The following is a 16,463-nucleotide window of genomic DNA, read 5'->3' as shown; positions in this document are numbered from 1 at the left end:
AACCATAGTTAAAATGGAAGAACATTTGGATGTACAGTCCCTCTCCACAGTTATACCAATTAGTCTTTACACAGAACATCATTAATATGAGATAATCTCAGTAAAACAGTAACAAGTAGACACAATTTGAGATGAAGAGGTTGATATAAAAGATGACTGCTGCACAGCTATCATAAAAATGGGTCTGGTTAGAAATTCAGTGATAAAAGTAACTGAACTGAAATTATACTGTAAATTTTGCAGTTACACATAGATCATGTGACTATAGCAACATGAGTATTACTGATAGACAGAAATGGCACTGCAGTATTGTAGTGATGTAAAAATACATTGAATTCAAGTTACAGTATTCTTAATGAAATTTGACATTGTCCCATTTCCATAATTTCACAGAAAGTACATCACAGTACATTACAGTCACTTAAATATTTTCTTCCTACAAGAGTATAGTCATCATTTCATGTTTATGCTATAAGAGTATATTCATCTTTACAAGGGCCTGCTCTGTACTCCAGAAACACGTATACTTGTTATTGTTTTCAAAGTCTATTTCCTAAAGTCCAGGTAAAGTTACATACATTTTATTTTATTTATTTATTTATTTTACATTTGTTAACTGGGAAAGTCCAACTGGACACTTATCCATTTTCAGTGGAGGCCCAGGGAGAAAAGCTCCAATAGCATGTCATAAAGAAATTACACAGGAATATCATATAGAGATATAGGTTCCATAGAAACACAAGTTATGTATAGTTTAACAATTCCTTTAGTAAAGTCAGCATACAGAATTCTAGTAGCAGGATTTATACAGAATATAAAATATTAACACAAGAAAACATTTTTTTTTTGTCTTTCTAAATTATGAGTACTCTCAATATTTTGTTACAGAAATAACCAGTGATTATTAAGCTTTACAGTGAAAGGAATTAGGGGACCTTTAGTAGAATCCTTGTACATGGTATTGGTGCAAATTAACCTGGGGAGTAGCATGAACAAAGCCAATTGTTTGAGAAGTGGGTTCTCAGGAGTTTCTTAAATTGAATAGTGGAGGTAGTGGAGGTTATTTGGCTAGGAAGTGGGTTCCAGATTTTGACAATAGTGCAGGCAAAGAGAGATTTGCCAGCATCATTTTTGCGTCTGATAACACTTATTAGGTTCTGAGAACTAGTTCATAAGGTTCTGGTTAGGGATGTGGGGGTTAATTATATTTTGAAGTGCAGAGTTTTGTTTGGGAAGGTAGAAGAGATTATGCGCTATTGTGAGCTAATTAAACAAAGGTAGTTGAGGTAGCTTGAGCAAATTGAGTTGGTTAAGGGCGAGACAGTGGTGGGATTTGCATGATGTTTCAGTAGCAAACTTGGCTATTTTGTTATAACAAGATTCCATTTTGTTCTGATCACTCTGGTGGAGATTAGTAAGGATGGGAGAGGCATAGAGAAGTATGGATAAGAGATGATTTCTTGCAATAGTAGCTTTGCTTTGTTTAGTTACAAAGTGTTTGTTCCTATAGAGAAGTCCTAGTTTTTTATTAACTTTCTTAATGGTTTGTGCTATATGGATGTCACATTTGAGGTTATTGTCTATTTCTACACGTAAGAGTTTAGTGTGTGCAGTTGGAGTGATTTAAATGTCATCTTTGGAGTAAATGGTGAAAGTGTTGAGAGGGGAGCATGACCTTAGCCGAAAATGATTAATTTAGTTTTTTTGGGGTTAAGAATAAGTTTGATGTTTGTGAACCATGTTTCAGTTAGAGTAAAAGTGTTTTGGGTGAGGATTTGCAGTTCCTTTAAGGTGGGGGCAGCACTTATAAGGGTGGTGTCATCTGCGTATTGTTCTACTGATGCTGTGAGTGAGGAGGAATTGATTTGGTTAGTGAATAGTGAGAGCAATAGTGGGCCAAGGATGGATCCTTGACGGACACCTATGGATACCGGTAGCAGGAGGGACAGCTGGTCATGCCATAGGACTGCCTGCTGTTGACCTGATAGGTAGCTAGTAAACCATGATATAGTGGAGAGGCTGAGGCTTAGGGTAAATAATGTTTGGAGAAGAATGTTATGGTCTACCATGTCAAAGGCTTTAGATAAGTCTAAGAAAATGGAAGATACAAATAGTCCCTTGTTTTTATTGTGGTTAACTATATCTGCAAATGATAGTAATGCTGTGGTGGTGCTGTGGGATGGTCTAAAGCCATGCTGAGTTTTGGAGATTAAGTTGTATTGTAAGAAGTACCGAAGTAGTTGAGAATGTACAACTCTCTCTAATATCTTGGATAGAGGTGAGAGTATTGCGACTGGGCAGTAGTTGGTGAGTTCTAAGGAGTTGCCCCCTTTGTGGAGTGGAATAATGTGTGATGTTTTCCACAGGGTGGGGACTTTGAATTCTGCAAGTGACCTGTTTATTAGGAAGGAAAAGGGATAGGCTATGGCATCTATTGCTATCTGACAGAATCTGGCTGCTAGGGAGTCAGCAGCTAAGGGGGTTGGTTTGAGTTTCTTAAGGAGCTTTGAAATAATTTTAGTGGGTACAGGGTGTAGGGAAAAAGTTGGCGGTATTGTTCTGAGTAGTAGGGTGGGTTTTGCTAGCACCTGGTATAGGGCTGCTAGTGGTATTGAGGGTATTGGTAAGGGTTTGGACTGTTTCGGTAAAGAACTTGTTAAATTGTGTGGGAATGTTGTCATGGTTGTTTGGTAGTACTGGGGTTGGGGTGGTGGCTTTACCTGGGTGGATTATGACATTTATTGTAGCCCAGAATATCTTAGGGTTGTTGGCATATTTTTCCTGCATGTTTTTGTAGTAGTTACTTTTGTCTAGTTTGATTTGCTTTTTGGCTTTGTTTCAAAGTTCTTGGTAGGTTTGCCTCAGATTACTGTTTTTTTTTTATATTGACTCCAGGCCAGATCCCTCTCTTTCATTGTAGTCTTAGTATCTTTAGTTAGCCATGGGGCATAGTTAGCTTTTAGTCTTAAAGTTCTGAAAAGGGCATGACAGTTTAGGATTTGCAGGAAAGTGGAGTTAAAGTACTGTATGGCGTCATCTAGAGATAGTAGATTTAGAGATGTCCAATTACAGCTTTGTAGTGAATTGATGAAGTCAGTTGTTTTAAAGGTCTTTTTGTTACTTATTACTCTGAGGTTGGGTTGGCTTATGTAATGGGGTGTGTTCCAAATTAGGTAGGTTGGTTGATGATCACTTAGACTGTCAGGTAGACAGCCAGAGTGCCATGCTAGAGTGGGGTCAGATAACAGAATCCAGTCTAAGATGCATTAACGTTTTGAGGTTTTGTATGTTCTGGTTGGGGTGGATATAATTTGTGTAAATCTATGGAGGTTAATGTGGGTAGTTGGAGTATGGCTAGAGCAGTTCAGCCAGTCAATATTAAAGTCACCTAATAGTACAGTTTCTTGTGGCATGGAGTTTGAGATCCATTTTAGCAGGTTTTCTATTATAGTAGTGTTATTGCCTGGTGGAATGTAGCCACCTGCAATAATTATATGTTTGTTTGAGTTTAGTTTTAATTTGGCATGGATTAGTTCAACATCTTTGATTTCTTGGGTGTTATAATCAATTTGTTCAACACCGCCTCCCTTTTTCTCTACTCTCACTCTGCGTATTATGTTATAGCCAGGGGCTATATTCTCATTATTATGGTGTTCTGGTTTAAGCCATGTTTCAGTTAGCACAGCTATTTCTGGTTTATATACAGCTAGAAGGGCATGAAGGTACTGGATTTTGTTAAGTTTACTTTTTGCATTTATGTTAATGAGGAGGAGAGAGGAGGTAGGTCTTTAGTATAGGGGGTTTGGCTGATTAGAGTATGTGAAGGGTGTTGTGGTGGGCTCTGGATTAGGGTGAATGTCACCACAGCGAATGAGTTTGTGGAGTAGGTGAAGATAGAGTTTAGTTAGTTTGTGTAGTAATTTAGTATGTCTTAATGAGGAGTGAGGGTTAGTTGTGACTGACAGTTTGTAGGGGAGTAAGAGACTGATCTGGAGAAGGTGAGGTCTAGTGGTGTGGTAGGGAAGTTACAAAGTTTCTGGGTGTGGATAAAGGTTCGGTTTGCCATGGGGGGGGGTACTGATATGTAGCTGAGTGTGGTAAGAGGAGAGGTAGGAGAGCAGGAGAAATGTGATGGTAGTACATAGGTAGAGTAGTTATTTTTTAAGTGGGACTGTTGTTTATAGTTCATCATGTCTGGTGAAGAGTGTTTAAGGGTAGTAACTTAAAGTAAGTGGGTTTGATATACTAATAATGAGTGATAGTAAAGGTGTGGTGAAGGGTGTTGGTTTGTAAGTGATATGTGTGGTGTAAAACTCTAATTGGGTGGGAGGGAACTGATAGAGGGTGTGGTGTATAACTATAAATGTAATTGATATGGGGTGGGTGGGAATGGGGGTAGGTCAGGGGAGTGGAGTGAGCGTAGCAAATGGAGCGGGGAAGAGCCAGTAGTCCAAGACACTGGAGAATTTGGTAGACTATCAGTGTTATGTGAAAGACAGCCTATTACTGCAATATGTATCCTATATGGGTGGAAGGTAGGTATGTGGCAGTTAAGTAACCTTAGACTAAATTCAAACAAAATAATCAGTATATCAAAGATGTGTTGTGTAATTCAGGGAGCTGGAGTGTGGGCAGGATGGGTAGGAAGAGGCAAAGATGCACTCTAGATTATAGAGGAAAAGGAGTGCAGTATAACTAAGAAGGTAACGGATGTATGAGGGGGTAATCCCTGCTGCTAATCTGTGATGCAGCATTTGACCACACTAAAGTCAGTCGGCTGTCCTTAAGGGAGTACACTAAACCAAAAAAGTTAACATACATTCAGTACTTTCAGGCTATGGTTCTCTCAAACTTTTTTGCTGGGTCCACTGATGTAGGTATTTGATGGGAGGAGGAACCCTTAAATAACAGCTACGAATGGTCTGGAGGAGGGAAAGAGATAGTTAGTACTTAGGGTGTTTGCATACAGGCTTGGACAAACTTTTTGTTCAAAATTTGCCTCCTTTTTCTTTTTGCACTACTACTGTAGGTATACAAGGTTCTAGCACACCAAGCTGGTCATTCAGGTGTTATATTTAAGCAGCTTTACCTTATAAACAGCAAAAAAAAGTTCAGGTGGTATTCACTTATCTTACTTAAACAGTGCAGTCATCAAACAGCAAGACCAATTTATAAACTGCAAGTTCTCAAACATGTTGAAATATCCATGAAACAGTAAGCCAAGTGGAGCTATGGTATCTGAGAGTACATTTAAATGTCTCAGTACAATGAGAGGAGGCTGGATATGTCTCCAACTCTGTTTACACCTGCAGGTCAAGCAGAATCTTAATTTGCAGTTACTTAGACCGGTAACCTAAGCCAAATGTTGGCCACACAAAAAGTGGGTTACAAGGACTTAACTATCAAGTTTTATCTAATAAGTACAGGATGTATTCATCAACATTTTAACGAATTGTAGCATTAATAAGCTATATCCAATGCAAGCGGGAGTCGCTATGCTATATTATAGACAGCCTTTGCTGTAAACATTAAGCATTTTAAGCAGACAGTGAATTACCACTTTAATGGCTGTCAGTGCTGACAAATAGATATACTAGTGCGGCTATTATGCATACACTTGGATGTTAAGTAAGCCAGTATCCAGAAATAATCAGGCTAATTCAATTATATATCAGACAGCTACAACATGCAATGCTGTTTATCTAAAGGAGCTGTTGTGCGCTTGCCTTTCTGTTCCTTAATTATAAGGCAATGCTCTAGGATGGTATGCAGGCCAGTAATCAGTCCAATTCAAGTATGTAACAGCCAGCATACAGCATGTAATGCTGTTTAACTAATTAAGGAGCTAGTATATGCTTGCCTGTACTGTTTCTAAAAGATAAGGCAATAATCAGGCTAATTCAAGTAGTTAACATACAGCATACAGCACGCATTGCTGATTAAATATAGGAGCTAGTGCATGCTTGCATTTACTGTTTCTAAAAGATAAGGCAATGCAAACACAATTTACAGCTGTGACATAGTTATTTAACACCTCTACAATGCACAGCTACACTTGTGGTTTCGTCTTGCCTGTGGGTTAATTCACGAAGCAGAGTTAACTCTAAAAAACATTCTACAGTTCCCTAAATATGAATTTACTTCAGCAGATACTATTACATGTACAGAAATAAAAAAATAACAGTACAATTCCTTACCACTAACATGCTAGCAAGCACAGCAGCAGCAGCATCTATGGGGAGGCTAAGTCAGTTTGAAAATGGTGCCTCACCAACAGGGTTCCCTAAGTAAACTTCCTTGAAAGGAAGGATGTAAGGGGGAGGAGACAGGAGAGATGGACAGGAGGTACAGGAGTGTTGCAGATGGAAGGGGGAGGGATTAAGACCTAGAGCCAGTATCCAAGACACTGGAGAGTTTGGGAAACTATCAGTGTTATGTGAAGAGAGCCTATTACTGCAATATGTATCCTATATGGTTGGAAGAAAGGTATGTGGCATAAACTTAGACTAAATTCAAACAAAATTGTCAGTATATCAGAGATGTGTTGTGTAATTCAGGGACCTGGAGTGTGCTCATGATGGGTAGGAAGAGGTAAAGGTGCACTCTAGATTATAGAGGAAATGGAGTGCAGTATAACTCAGAAGGTAACAGATATATGGGGGGGGGTGATGCTTGCCGCTAATCTGTGATGCAGCGTTTGTCCACACTAAAGTCAGTCAGCTGTCCTTAAGGGAGTACACTATGTAAAGTACACTAAACCAAGAAAGTTAACATACATTCACTACTTTTAGGCTATGGTTCTCACAAACTTATTTGCTGGGTCCACAGTATTTTCTGGGCGAGTCTTCTTAACTGAAGTAAGACAGCAATGGGGCATCTATATGCTGATATGATTTGATAAACATGACAATGAAGTAGTCAGCACTGGATGTGTAAAGCTGGAGTTATTAAGGTCTAAAAACTTATAAAAATTAGGACATTTCCACATTGATATCAATAATGCAAAAACAAGTGTGATGCTGTCATATTGGGGGTGGTGTATTCAAGCAGAGGGTGTTAGTAAAATGACATTAAAATATGGGGTAGTGTGAAGGCATTCTGAGATATAAATGCACTTTTGGAAAACCAGTTATGACTCTTACCTATGTTTTCCTAACTGCATTTTCTTAAAAGCTGTGCTCATAGGTTCATAGGTAGGTACAAGGCTATCCGCCCAAAGGCCTAAGTAAGCCTAGCCAACAACGTTCCCTGGCTTACACCACCCAATAAAGTTATTTTCCTGTGCCCCTGTCAAGTAGACCCACAGAAGTGATCCTGGGGTGTATTTCCTGTTTCCCATCCACTTATCAAGATTTTTCTTGAAGAGTGCTAATGAGGAACCTTGCTTGACATAGATGGGTAGCTTGTTCCAGAGTATGGGAAGTCTCTGGTACAGGAATCTATCCCTTCAGCATGTCCTGTTTATTGTGGTGACAAGGTTTAGGTCCCTAGAGTGTGTAGCTTGGATGGATTGGGATTTCTTTATGTGTAGCATGTCCAACAGCTCTGGGTTTGACATAGCTTTATGTTAGGCAGAGATCACCTCGGAATACGCAATATGCTATGGAGTAAAGCTGGAGTTTTTTGAGGTGGTCAGTGTAGGGCATCTGTTTGAGGCCAGTAATCCTCTTTGTGAGGTACTTCTGTGGCCTTTCCAGCTGCTGCAGATGCCTTGTGAGATACATTCCAAAAGGGCATTGTACTCTATAATGGGTCTAATGAGTGACGAGTAGAGGGGAACAATAACCTCTTTTTTCCTAGATGAGTGATGTGTGACCTACAGAAGAGATTATGCCATCTTATACAAAATGGTAAGGCACACTGTGTTGTTACTGATACTTGCCATCTAACACAAATTATTTTGTAGATTAATATTGTTTTGAAATGTTGTGAAATAATTATAATATGCATCAATTCAGAAATATCACAAAACAACAGTATGCTATCTCTTCTTATCATACATCATTAGGAAACTCTTAAACAGGTAAGCAATTTCCTCACTGATACATTACATCCATCTTGCAAACTTTCAGAAATGCAAACTTTTGTTTGTCTATAACACTACTATTTTGGCAAATGAAATACAAATTTTATTTCATAACTCTGCAACATAAAATCAGCATCTACAGTCAAACATCTCACACTAACACCAGTGTGTAGCCCATTGTGTACTAAAAAAGATATCATATTTTACATTTTTTGGTAACTCACACCATTCATCAGATATTATAAGTCTAATGAAGTGTATTTTCTGTAGGGAATTCTGGAGAAAAAAATGTCAGGAAGTAAGTGGTTTCCTTGCTAAGAAAATCTCAGGAAGCAAAAGTGTTAATTGGCCTTCTGCTGTTCACGATTAAATGAGTTGAGAATATTACCTACTGACCAGATTCACTCATTAAATCTTGTTTTGAATTTTTTGATCTCCAGTTGCATATTATGACACTACAGTTAACTTACTTAACCCAAAAGTTCCTGGTCAGCTATAAAAAGGGAAGCATGTGCATATTCCCTCTTAACTGATAAAATATTTTCTGCATGCCCAAGTTAGCATTCCCTTTTTTCATCAGCAACCTATACACTGACACAAACAAATGTACTGATGTAGCTTACAGATGGCCAACTGTATGACCATTCTCCATTTTAATACTACCCATTTAAATGTCACTTCAGAAACTAGCAAGGCATAACAGCAACTGGATAACTAGCCTCTGTCTCTGGCTCTCTCTCTCTGTCTCACTCTCTATATTTCTCACACAAACAAACACACACACACACACACACACACACACACACACACACACACACACACACACACACACACACACACACACACACACACACACACACACACACAGTCTCTCTCTCTCTCTCTTTTGCTCTCTCTCTCTCATTCTCTATATCACTTTTCTGATATCAAGTATAGTTTCTGTGTCTAGCAGATGTTTAGGCAGATTGTTTCATTTCTTTCTGACCTTCCATAAACAGCTTCTGTGCAACCCCACTAAGCTCTTCACTGCTTCCACTATAAGCAATCGAGCGTACCAAGGATCGGAATTCCCAAGTTCTCTTCGCTGAAAATATTTTGAAAAAAAGCACTTTTTGAAGTGTTTTTGCAGGGAGGAAAGTCTCTGCCAGTACACCCCAAATTTATATATACCAACTCCATGGTTACACCAAATTGAAAAACTCGGGAAATCCCCCAAAAAGGGAATCAGTTCTGGCACAACTCTCTGATAATGATTTCCTATGGATGAACTATAATTGTTGGTGAGTTGAAGCTTGTGCAGTCGACGATCAAGACTTCATGGTCCATCCACCGGTAGGTTCCCCTTCTCACCATTGCTTTCCTCATGACATGTCACTGGTCATGATCATTTTTTGGTGATAATAATAACAATATTCTTTTTTTTCCTTTTTTTATGTAATTTTTGTCCCCATTTCTGACAACCATCATGCTTTCCCAAATTGCATTCAACCCACTCATTCCCACATAAAAAGAATCATACAACAGTCTCATATGACATGAGCACCACCCAGGGAGCCAACATAAAGGCAGTCATGAAGGTTGCATGTAACCTCAGCAACACCATGGCAATTTATATATGATGTTATGGATTTTTAATCCACATGGCTGGCACCAGATAATCTATAAATGTATATGAAAGTATGTAAAATATGAATGAACATCAAGACAATCCTCTTCCTCTCCCTACTCTAACCACACAACAGTCACCCCCCCAACCCAGTAATCTAACTTTTGCTTCCATAAATGTTAGAAGCATAAGAAATAAAACTGCTAAACTGCATGCCTGGATTACCAAACATAAGCCTGATATACTCGTTGTAACTGAAACTTGGCTAAAACCCAGCAAACACAATTCCAAAATTACATCTCCACCATCTACTTACACCTTCAAATCTGTGCCCACATCCTATATAAAACTACTCTTAAACAAACTCAGAAAACTTCAGCTGATGACTTTTTAAGTGAGTGCCTTAAAATGACAGTGAATAGCATTTCCTACCCTGTCTCAGTCCTTATAAATAAATCATACCAGGAATCCCAAGTTCCCTCTCTCTGGAAAAAGTCACTTATTATCCCTCTGCACAAAGAAGGAAATTCAACAGACATTACTAACTCTAGACCTATAGTAATTTTATTCTGCCTCTCCAAATACTTGAAAAATGTATTCATAAACAGCTGCTAAACTATCTCCTGCAGGAAGAACTCCTATCCTTCTTACAGCATGGCTTCCATTTTTCCCATAGTACTAACACTGCCCTCCGGATTCACTAATCCTCTGTGTAAGAGTTAATAAGTCTTACTCGGAGGCTGCAGTTGAACGGTTTGATGTCAGTGTGCCAAGAATATTCATGAGGGCATGCTGACTCAACTGTAACTCTTACACGGACTGAGTAGGAAAGCAGGGGGCATGTCCGACTGCTGAGCCATCTAAATGTGCACGCCCCTGCAAGGTTTTAAAAAGCATAATGTCAACACACAAGAGCAAATTCGCTAAAATGTACTTGCACCCAACACCACACTCCCTGACACAGTAAATCCCCATCACACTTATATAGAGTAAATAATTATATATATATTTTTAAATCCTCAATATAGCTGCCCGTATTTGCGCGCGTGTGTGCGGGTGTGCCTATTGCTTAGCTAGAGTTAGCAATTCTGACATGGAAGAGCATAAGAAAGAATGTTTATGCAAATTACACTAAATTGCAATAGCGTAATGGTAGAGCATATGCACAAACAGAAGACGTTCACGGTTCGAGTCCCACCACTCCCCTTCTTATTTATGTTTTAAATCAGTATTTGAAATAATACCAGACATATATGATTAAAATTTTATTAAAAGCAGTGACATGGCCAATGTATCAGTGAACAAACTAAATATTTTTAAAGGACCCAGATATATAATAGCCTGCTGTTAAGCAACGCTTTACAGAGCTAAACACAGGTGCCCATAGTTTAATGACGCTTTACTCAGCTAAACAGAGTTGCCCATAGTTTAATAGTGCTTTACCCAGCTAAACAGAATTGCCAATAGTTTAATAGTGCTTTACCCAGTGCAATAAAGTTGCCCAAAGGTTAAAAGTGCTTTAGCCAGCACAATGTGTTTGCGCGGACGTGCACGCTGCGCCAACCAGGGCACCGTGGCGCAACATAGAGCTAAGTTGCTTAAACGCAGCCACACCCTCTAGCCTATCTAGACAGTATTAAAATAAAGGAATGACAAGGTTCGAATCCAGGACCCTGTGCATTATAATCAAAGTACAGAACCACTAAGCCATGACAACATAGGGGAAGCAGCCACTATTAACATTCATATACTTACGAATGGTAGTTTAACCATTACTAAGCCGGTCTGCAGTCAGCCGAGAATTTTACAAAATGGCCAGTCACAAAAAAGTGTGAGAAATGCGGCATATTTAAGCCCCATAGGCGGGAATACTCGCCATAACTGATTGTAGCTCACATTTGCAGTCGGAATGGCAGATGCAGGAGAGGGTTCACACTTCCGAGTGCAACGTTGGGGCATCGAGGAGTCCAAATACATGGTTTGGCTCCTTGTCCACCATCATGAGTCAAGACTCCTGCAGGGCCAGTTCCAAGGGACGGAGTACAAGGCAGAGGCTTGAAACCGGTTAGCTTGTGACCTCACCAGTGCCAGAGGCATTCCTCGGACTGGTGAGCAGGTCCGTCACCACCATGCAGACCTAAAGAGATGAAAGCAGGACCACCTGAACCAGTGGATACAGGAGGCCCGTGGGATGCAGAATGCCCCACAACTGAGTATGTAGCCATGGAATGCAGTATATAAGAATTAATAATGGAGTACATCGACATCTATGCAGTGACAGAGACCTGGTTCAAGGCTCCAAAGAGTACCCCTGCATTACCAGGCTATAATTCATACCACACCTTTCGGCCACCTAACCTGGACCGAATCACTAAAGGCGGAGGTGTGTCCATATTCATTAAGGATATCCACACCTCCAGGCTAGTTGCTCAGCATAATGCATCCGAGATTATCCAAGTGCAACTAACTCTGGGCAAGACCGCAATCCAAATTGTAGCTTGCTACAGATCCCCCACCATGCTCCAGGATTCCCACTCCTTATTTCTTAATACACTGGAAAATATTAGGGTACAACCTAACACCCTAATAATGGGTGATTTCAACTACCCTACCATTAACTGGAAAAACTACTCATGTACCAACACTTGTGCTCGTCGTTTTCTGGAATTCATAAATTCCAATGCCATGGATCAACTTATTCACACCCCCACCAGGGGCAGCAATATCATAGACCTGGTTATTACCAACATGGGCAACTGGTGCTCCACACCAGAGGTCAATTCCTTGTTGGTCAGATCCGACCATAAGCTAATCACCCTAGGCATCCACATCCCTCCCCCAACCTCCATTAGGGAAACCACAGTAAAATATTTCTCCAAAGTCAACTTCACGCTTCTTAAGACAGAAGTGGCAAACTTCACAACACCCATGTTGATGGACAATAGAGGTATGACTGCTGAATCCTACACAAATGCATTTTATAAGCACTTACTTGAGTGCATGGATCGTGCAATCCCTAACAGAACCAAGATGCTATCCTCCAAAAAAAGGAAGCCAATCTGGTGATCCCCTGCCATAAGCAAACTCTACAACAGAAGAAAGAAACTGTTGCAAAAAAGAGTAAAATCACATGATTGGAGAAACTCCCTGGTCAGCTTTAAGAAGAAGCTGAGATCCCTCATAAAATCCTCCAAAGCTAGTTATGAAAACAAAATCACCACTGACTCTAAAGACAACCGCAAAGTATTCTATAGCTATGTCAAGAATCTCAATGGCAACACTCAGATCTGCTCTGAGTTACAGCACAAAGGCACTAAATATACAGAACCAATGGATATTGCCAACATCCTGGCAGATAGGTTCAGTGCTAACTTTACCCCTCTGTCATCCCCTAAAGGGCCCATCTCTATACCAGAAGAATGCAAAGTTCCTGTAATCATGGCTGCACAGGTAAAAAACAGGGAACCTTAAGTGACTCATTCTAGATCTAGAAAATAGATTATTAACCAGAGGATACTGTGAAGAGGAGATTATTGAGTCATTACATGATGTCAGTTCCTTGCATCAGGGCATTGCTGCACCATATTTTGGTCCATTGAGTGCCACAGTCAGTCAACATGGACATGTGAAGAATGAGTCACTTAAGGTTCCCCTTTTTTATACGTCTGATAATAAGGAATTAGTAGAAATCTTCAGTAGGAATTGGCCAATTTTACAACTAGATGAAGATAATAAAGGAATACTGGGAGAATACCCAAAGTTCTTGTATAGGAACCGTAAGAATTTAAAGAGGTTACTTTGTCATCAGAACTTTAGCAGTGACCCTATGACTGGAGGTACAACTCACCCTTGTGGTGGATGTAATTTTTGTCCATACATTGATACATCAAATAAGTTATGTCATCCAGACTCACATAGAGAATATTTATTTCATGCTGAAGCTACATGTAGAACTTCTAACACTGTATATTTAGCAGAGTGCCAAATATGCCATTGTTTTTACGTTGGCAAAATGAATAGACCCTTTAAGGACAGGATTCGTGAACATTTATGCAACATTAGGAGATACTCTGACAATAATGCAATGGCAAAACATGTTACCAGATATGATGATAGTCACCATTTCCTTTTTAGGGCCATTGAGGTCATAACACCCAGTATTAGGAAAGGAGACATCAGGAACAACACTGAATTTAGAGAAAATAACTGGATCATCGTTCTCAGAGCTGATAGGGGGAGTGAGTTAAATGAGAGGGCCTCCATAAAACCCTTTTTAAATAAACGGAGAATACAGAAATGAAATATCATACATGCATCTATTAGTAATTTCATATGTACTTCCAATAAAAAAACACCACCTACAACAGACGGAGGTGAGGAATACAAAGGTAAGGTATGTAACAGATATGTATTTGGTGACATCTGAAAGATGTGTCTGAAGGGTACTCAACATACTGTGAATCATCCATATGTGGCAGCAGTCCGTATCTATATGTACATGCACATTTGCATAGGGCAAGGGACATACTGCAACTGTTAGTGAAGGCTGGACATAAGTATGTTGTTGAAGACTGCTATGTGCACATATGTATGTAGGTTGTAGTGTGTGGCATTGCAGAAAGCAGGCAGTGCCGGTATATGTCATGTGGTGTTAAACGCTGTGGGACTGAGCTACAGGCAGTGAGGCCTGCAACAGCTATATGGCCTGAGGACAGCAGAATGCATTCTGCACAACATTGTGCAATAGTATTTCATAACCGTATGTCTCACAACTGTTGCATAATTGACGTCCCCACCATGAAAGGTGGGCAGTATATGGGCCTATATGTGCAGCTATATGTACAGCAATGGATGTTTACATGTATGTGTATATATACATTTATATATACATATATATGTGTGCATATATATGTATATATATATATATATATATATATATATATATATATATATATATATATATACATATATATATATATATATATATATATATATATGTAATTATATATGTATGGATATATTTAGATATATGTGGATATATATGGATAAATATAGATATATATGGATATATATAGATATTATATGGATATATGTAGATATATATATAGATATATATAGATGTTTATGGATATGTATGGATATGTATGGATATGTATAGATATGGATAGATATGGACAGATATGGACAGATACGGATAGATATGGATAAATATGTATATATGTATGTGTGTGTGTGTGTGTGTGTGTGTGTGTGTGTGTGTGTGTGTGTGTGTGTATATATATATATATATATATATATATATATATATATATATATATATATATGGTTCTAGGTTACATACCCGACAGCTGCTTTCACCGACAATGGATTAGCGGGCGCCAGAAGATCGACATGTGGAAGACCGATGCTATGGATCAAAATGCCGACGCCAAGGATAGTGACTTGGAAAAAGGCTGTGTGAGTATGCGGTGGTGACGGACGTTAGGGTGCGAGTAAGGTAAGTGTGGATATTGACGGTCTGTGGGGATAGGGGTGGGTTTAGTGATTTAGGGTCAGTGCGCGGGTTAGGTAAATGTGGTAGTGATAGTGTTTGGGTTAGGGGCGGTTAAGTGAGTTAGGGTTAGGGCGGGTTAGGTAAGTGTCGGTAGTAGTATTTTTGGGTTAGCGGTTAAGTGAGTTAGGGTTAGGGCACGGGTTAGGTAAGTGTGCGGTTGTAGTAAATTTTGGGTTGGGGCGGGTTAAGTGAGTTAGGGTTAGGGTGCGGGTTAGCTGAGTGTGTGATAGTGATGGACCTTAGGGTAAGGGTTTGGGTTAGGGTTGTAGATAGTTGTGTATGTGAGGTTTAGTGTGGGTTTGTGAGGATTTTGGTGTGCTTGTGTTCTGTGTGTGGTTTTTGGACAGGGGATGTGTTTTGTTAGTTGATTGTTGTTATTGTGGTGTGTGCAGCGTATGAGGTTTCGTGTTTGTGGACCGTTGGTTATTTGTTTGTCGGGCATGTGAGATTTCGTGTTTATGGTTTGTCGATTATGTGGTGTCGATGTTTGTGTTGTCGGTGAAAGCAGCTGTCAGTTATGTAACCTAGAACCATATATATATATATATATATATATATATATATATATATATATATACATATATCAGAGAGTGAGGGAGACACGGGGTCATATGTACTGCAACAGGTGCCTGTTGTCCAAGGCATGGACTAAACACCAGTCTTGATACTGCAGTGCCATACCCCATTCCAAAACACCTTACGCAGTAACTGCCACATAGGTGGTAACCTGCCTAACACTGATGGTGTCAGAAGGGTACACGGGACACAGGTGGACAGTAGGCTCCCCTTTGATAATCACAGTGACAACAGTAGTAATGTAATCTGTCTATGTGGTACGTGTCATCACAAAAGGTGTGTCATCTAGGGAAATATAGGTCGGTGTTCCCTTCTACTCATCACAATGCCCCATGTGGTATGTACCTCACATGACAACTACAGCAAGTGGAAAGGCCACAGACATACCTAACAAAGAGTAATACTGCCCTCAAACACATGCCCTATGCAGACTGACTCACAAACCACAGCTAGAGTGCATTGCATACCGCCCAACCAGAGGTTACCACTGCCGAACCTACAGAGGTATGTCACACCCATAGCAGTCAGCCAACCACAATTCATCCAGGCTACATGACCTAGGGCCCTTATCCTTATCACTTCACTAAACAGCACATGCTGGAGGTACAGGTTTCTATCCACAAATATGCCATACTCTGGACTAAATCACCCAGCATGAACAAACAAGGCTCCTCATTAGCAGATGTCATACATACCCCTGA

This window comes from Protopterus annectens, chromosome 3.part1 (assembly GCF_019279795.1).
Source record: "Protopterus annectens isolate FY-2018-M chromosome 3.part1, PAN1.0, whole genome shotgun sequence".
Classification (NCBI taxonomy): domain Eukaryota; kingdom Metazoa; phylum Chordata; order Ceratodontiformes; family Protopteridae; genus Protopterus; species Protopterus annectens.
Note: the sequence above shows the minus strand (reverse complement) of the source record.